This window comes from Arachis hypogaea, chromosome 10 (genome assembly GCF_003086295.3).
Source record: "Arachis hypogaea cultivar Tifrunner chromosome 10, arahy.Tifrunner.gnm2.J5K5, whole genome shotgun sequence".
NCBI lineage: Eukaryota > Viridiplantae > Streptophyta > Magnoliopsida > Fabales > Fabaceae > Arachis > Arachis hypogaea.
In genome coordinates, this window is record NC_092045.1 from 47,013,743 (window position 1) to 47,019,737 (window position 5,995).

The 5,995-nt window shown below is 35.1% G+C and overlaps 1 non-coding gene across 1 annotated transcript; it reads right to left on the minus strand.

The window, feature by feature from the left end:
* Positions 1–5,458: 5,458 nt before the first annotated feature.
* Positions 5,459–5,565, minus strand: LOC112719544 (small nucleolar RNA R71). Its single transcript, XR_003161842.1, has one exon. It is a non-coding gene; the product is annotated as a small nucleolar RNA R71 (small nucleolar RNA).
* Positions 5,566–5,995: the final 430 nt, after the last annotated feature.

Below are 5,995 nucleotides of genomic sequence, written 5' to 3' on the forward strand. Positions count from 1 at the left end.
ATAAGCTCATTTTTCTCATTCTTAATCACTGTCATTCCTCCTTTATTGGGAACCTGATGTGTGAGCATCTTATACTCTTTATCTTGGCATTTTCTAGTTGTTTTTACTTGGATTTCATTAAGTTTTATTATATTTTGGTGCAAAAATCCTCCTTGGATGCTACTTTGAGTTTTTGTAGTGTTTTTATGATTTCAGGTGAATTTTAAGCGAATTCGGTAGAGTTTTGTGCAACAACAAAGAAAGGATAGTAGATGTTGTCAACGCTGACCTTCTTGTATTCCAAAGAGCATACCATGAGCTATAGAGGTCTAATTGATGCAGTCCCAACGATGTTAGAAAGCCAACATTCAGAGCTTTCCAATGATATATAATATTTTATACTTTTTTTTTTCGGAATCACAACCAAAACTGGTGCTAAACGCTGAGCCTGGCGTTTAGCGTCCAAGAGGGAGTAACTCCCGGCGCTGAACGCCTACCAAAACGCCAGAACTCCCCTTTTCAGCACTAAACGCTCATTTCGGCTCTGAACTCCAATAAGGGGGCAAGAATTAGCATCGTTACACTCTACTTTTTGCATTTAAATGCCTATTATGGAAGTAAAATGCACTCAGTAGCCCGAATCACTCCTCTACGGGCTTCTCAAGTGGATTTAGCACTTCTTAGCCTACTTTATTTTCTTTTAGTAATTTTTATTTACAAACAGTATCCTTTATATTTAGAATTCAATATTTTATTTTAGTTTCAAATCAAAAGATTTGATTTGGTTTTGATTTAGTTTGAATTCTAGGTTCAGTCTTAGAAGTTTTTACTATAAATAGGGGACTTCCTTCTTCCTGTGGGGGATGCCTCCGGAAGGAGAGCATATCTTCTTTCTTTTTTACTTTTAGAACCGTTTTCTCTATAAGTCATGAGCAACTAAACCTCCTCGTTAAGGTTAGGAGCTCTGTTTATTTCTATGGATTAATATTATTACTTTTCTATTTTAATCTAAACAAAATTGGGTAGAATGGAAATATGACCCTCTTTCTACATAGGTTTTGGTGAGTCTCAGAAAGGATAACTGGGACTGAAGCTTGAGGATACACCTCCTAGACGGCTAATCCACAACCTATTGGGGACATGGGAACATCTGCTCAGCCAGTATCTAGGGTGATTAGGGCCTTTGTGGTATAAACTAGAACATTGAACTTTACCCTTGTCCGAATTGAAGGACCACTGACCCTGGCGTTTGATGAGGATCAGAGGAGATTAAATTGCTAAGGAATTTGGGTTTAATCACTTATAGTTTGCATTAGAATGAATCATTCACTGTTAAAATAGTTAGTAAGAAGTTTTAATCTGAAAAGATAAACATCTCCAAGACCTTAACTATTTTCCTATTATTGATTTTACCCCCCAATTTATCATTGCTTTATTTATTATCTTGTTTTATGGGCTTTCAACAACTACTCTCTTTACTTTTTGCCTGACTAAGTCTAGCAAGATAACTACTGCTTGCTCAATCCAATAATCTTCGTGGGATCAACGTGCACTCACCTTAGGTATTACTTGGACGACTCGTTGCACTTGTCGGTGAAGTTTTGCGAGTTCTAATTTCGCACACCAAGTTTTTGGCACCGTTGCCAAGGATTTTTCATGATTGACAACTACCAGTTGTCTTGTTTCTTAGATTAGGTACTTTTACTAGTTTTTATTTAATTGTTTTTCCTTTTAATTTTCAATTCCTACTTTTGTTTATTTTCTTAAATTTTGATTTTTTTTGTTGTCTTTTTCTTTCTTTTCGAATTTCGTTATTTTTATTTCATTTAATTTCAAATTCTAAGTTTGGTGTCTTTTAATATTTTCTTTTTCATTCTTTGATTTTCAAATTTTATTTTGTTTGTTTTCCTTAATTTTTAATCATTATCTTAGTTATCTTTCCCTTATTTTCAAATTTCTTCATTATCTTATTTTTATTTGATTTCAAATATTAAGTTTGGTGTCCTATTAGTGATTGTCTTCTACTAATTTTCTTTTTCGTTTTTGAATCCTATCTTGTTTATCTTACTTTATTTTTTATCTTTATCTTATTTATTTAATTTTCAAATTTGGTTTTAGTTATCTTATCTTTTATTTAAATTCCAAATTTAAGTTGGTGTTTATTTAGTTTATCTTTCATTCTTTTCGAATTTCAAAAAAAAAACTTTCAAAAATTTTTCTTTTTAATTTTCGAAAATTTTAGGTTAATTCTTGCATTCTTGTTTCGAATTTTTAAGTTAATTTCTTACTTTATCTTATCTTATTTATTTTGAATTCCATCTTATATGTTTTCCTTGATTTCGGATCATATTTATCTTTTCCTTGATTTTCGATTTTTATTTTAATTATCTTTTCCTTAATTTTCAAATTTTATCTCACTTATCTTTCTCTTTATTTTTTAATTTTGTTTCAGTTAGTTTATTTTCATTTAAATTCAAATTTTAAAGTTTGGTGTTTCTTTAGTATTTTCTCGTTCTTTTTTAATTTCAAAAATTTTTAAACCCTTTTCTTTCTATTTTTTTTAATTCTTTTGAAATTTCTAATTACTTTTTTTTTACTCTTTTTTCCGAATTTTTATTTAAAAACTTATAATTTTTGTTTCTTCTTTGCTTTTCTGTTTACCACCTGGTGCGTTTAATCTTGTTTGGTGTTTTGTGCTGAGCAAAACTAATGGAAAGATATCACATGGGTTACTACTCACATCTAAGAGGTGATTCATATTATTATGGATGGAGGGACTACTCGAATTTTAGTTGGCAAGGCCAATAGCAAAGAGATGTCAATGTTCCATATTCCATCAATCAAGAACCATCATCTCCTTACTTATATCAAGAACCACCATATCCATATTCATACCAAGAACCACCACCTCTCTATCCCTATCAAAAACTATCATCTTCTTGTTCATATCAAGAACCATTGATGAATCCGTATTTGATTATTATTTTTGGTTAGAATTGAATAGATTTCATCACATAAACTTGCACTTATTCCCTTGAATAGCATGCTTTTGAACTTTCCTCCCAAATTGTGCTTGATTATGAAAACATGCTCTTTTGTGCCCAATTTGATATATTTTATTCCAATTGCCTTTCATTCGATGCCTTGATCTTGTTTGTGAGTGATTTCAGGTGTATAAGGTGGGAATGGTTTGGAGAAAATAGAAGAAGAGCATGCAAAGTGGAGGAAGCAAGAAGAATCAAAGGAGATAAGTTCAGAGATGTGTGCGTGCGCACAGCCTCTTGTGCGTACGCACAGGAGCCCAAGCAGGGCACGTGGATCATTGCGAGCACGTCGTGTGTCTAGCTAAGCATCGCCTAGTGTGCATGCGCACAGCCTTGTGTGCATAAGCACAGGAGGGAATTTTCGCAAAGTGTGCGGACGCACACTCCTGTGCATCCGCACAGGTGTCCGCGTATGACTTCATTAAAGGAGCACGTGACTCACGATTTGAGGGCTTCGGAGGCCCATTTCTAAAGTCTCTTAGCTCATATTGGAGGGGGAATGAAATACATAACATAGCATATCATTAGTATAGTTTAGGAGTAGTAGTAGAGGTTTTTAGTTTTAGTTTTCTCTAAGTTTTTCATCATCTCTACTAGGGTTTCTATTAGGGTTTTACATTCAAGTGCCATTTCCATTTTTGATCTTGGATTTTGCTAATCTCATTGTAAGTATTCTCTTATTATTACTCCTTATAGTTATATTGTCATTACTCTTTCTTTCTTTTCAAGTTATAGTTCAATTTCACTTCTCTTTTGCAATTTCAATTTCTTGTTGATGAATTTGATGTTTGATGGTTGTTCTATGCTTTCTTATGTAATTCTTGTTGATTGAGATCAATTGTTGCTTTTAGTTTCAAGACTATTTTCATTTTTCTCATGATTAAGCTTTTTGCCCACCAAGTGTTTGACAAAACGTCAAACATGGTTTTAGGCTAACTTTTTGTCTCTTAGCTTGGGTAAAGTGAGCTATTGGATTCCTAGAGTTGGAATGTCCAACATTTAGTGTCAATTCTTAGATTGTTAATTGCTCTTGTTCCCACTAACACTAATTTGTTGCTAAAGCAATTAGCAGGTAATTTAGAATTTGTGGGTTAAGAACACTTATGCTCATTTAACTTACCTTCCGATGTGAGGGTTGATCAAGTGAGACTAATCCATCATAATTGTCATAGTTATGGTTCCAACAAGGAAAGGAACCTTAGCTCACTCAAAGCTAAGACCCCTTTCTTATGCTTTCAACATTTCATACATTGCTATGTTAATCTCCTTTATTCTTTACTTGTTCATATTACATAGTCGATTCTTTAATTTCTTTATTAGTTCAATCCTTAAAATTTTGTATGTTCTTTTATTGCTTTATATGTTTATTTCTTCATTGACAATCCCTTGATCACTCTAACTGGAAATTGCACACTCATTGCCCTCAAGTTATTCCTTGGGAGACGACTCACGAGTCAAATACTCTCGGTTTTAAATTGGTTTTGAGTTGTTTCACATCTTGTGAAATTCCAATTTGATTGGTTGCCGTTTGTTGGGTTTGGTCTATGCTTGCAGCGTTAACTTGGCCGTCATCAAATTTTGGCGCCGTTGTTGGGGAGTTTACTTTAAGTGCAATGAGTGCTACGATTTTTGGATGTGTAAATATGTGAATATTGTGAATATTTGAATTTTGGTTTTCTACAACATTAATTGTAGATACTCCTTTCCTCTTTAGTTAGTCTTGGTAGTTGTAGATTGTTAAGTTAGTTCTTGTTTACTTGCCTACTTTTATTTTACTTTTCATAATTGTATGCTTTCATTGCCTCCTCAGTTGAATGACACGATCACTTCTAGACCTGAGCTTGGCCACTTTTGATCCAGAAATTGAAAGAACTTTAACTCGTATAAGGCAATCTCGGCTCCGGCTAGCTTTCGTGTATAGTGAATTGGGGTCCCTTGAGGATCACTCCCATTCACTATCACTACCAATCCGTGACCATCATTCTCCAATCAATGAGGAGACTCTCTATTCATCTGTGGGGAGTACTGAATTATCTTTGAGTGACTCAAGTGACACCATCATGGCGGACCCACCGCGAAGGATCACTTTGAAGGAAGCCAAAGCTCCTGATCTCGCCTTGCAACCACTTCAGATTCTGTATCCGGCCTTGGATCCAAATTTTGAGCTTAAGTCTGGCACAATCAACTTGCTCCCCAAGTACAATGGATTGCCTGGGGAAGATCCTCTAAAGCACCTTAAGAATTTCCAAGTTGCATGTGCAACTGCGAGAAGGCATGGAGTAGATGAAGCCGTGGTGTTAGTATTCGCTTTCCCTTTCTCTTTGGAGGGAAAAGAAAAGGAGTGGTTTTATATTCAGCCGGGTGAAGTTAAATCCAATTGGGACTTGTTGCATAAAGAATTTTTGGAAAAGTTCTACCCTCCTCAGAAAATAGATAAGCTGCGAAGTGAGATCTCTTGGATTGTGCAATTAGATGGGGAGACTTTGTATGAATATTAAGAGAGATTTAAGAAGTTACTGGAGGCTTGCCCTCACCACCAGATTGATGAGTTAGTTCTGATCAGTTATTTCTGTCAAGGAATGTACCACCAAGAAAGCTTCTCCTAGATCCCACAAGTAGAGGATCATTGATCAAAAACAAGACTGCAGCAGAGGCATGGGAAGTTATATTGGACCTAGCATATTCAACTCAACACTCTAGGGCAAAGATTTCATAACCAAAAGCTGTGAGCGAGGTTTCTCCTTCTGGAGATGCTATTTGACTAAGACCCCCAGTGAGATGATGATTTTGTTGCGGCAAATCACCCAAGGGCAACAAATCCCTCAAGCTTTGATAAATACTCACCTCAACCTCCTAGGACCAAAGGACCATCAAGGATATATGGTGTTTGTGCTTGTACTACTCATTATACTGATGAGTGCCCTCAAATCCAAGAGGACACTACATTGGCGGTTGCTAACCCATACCTACAA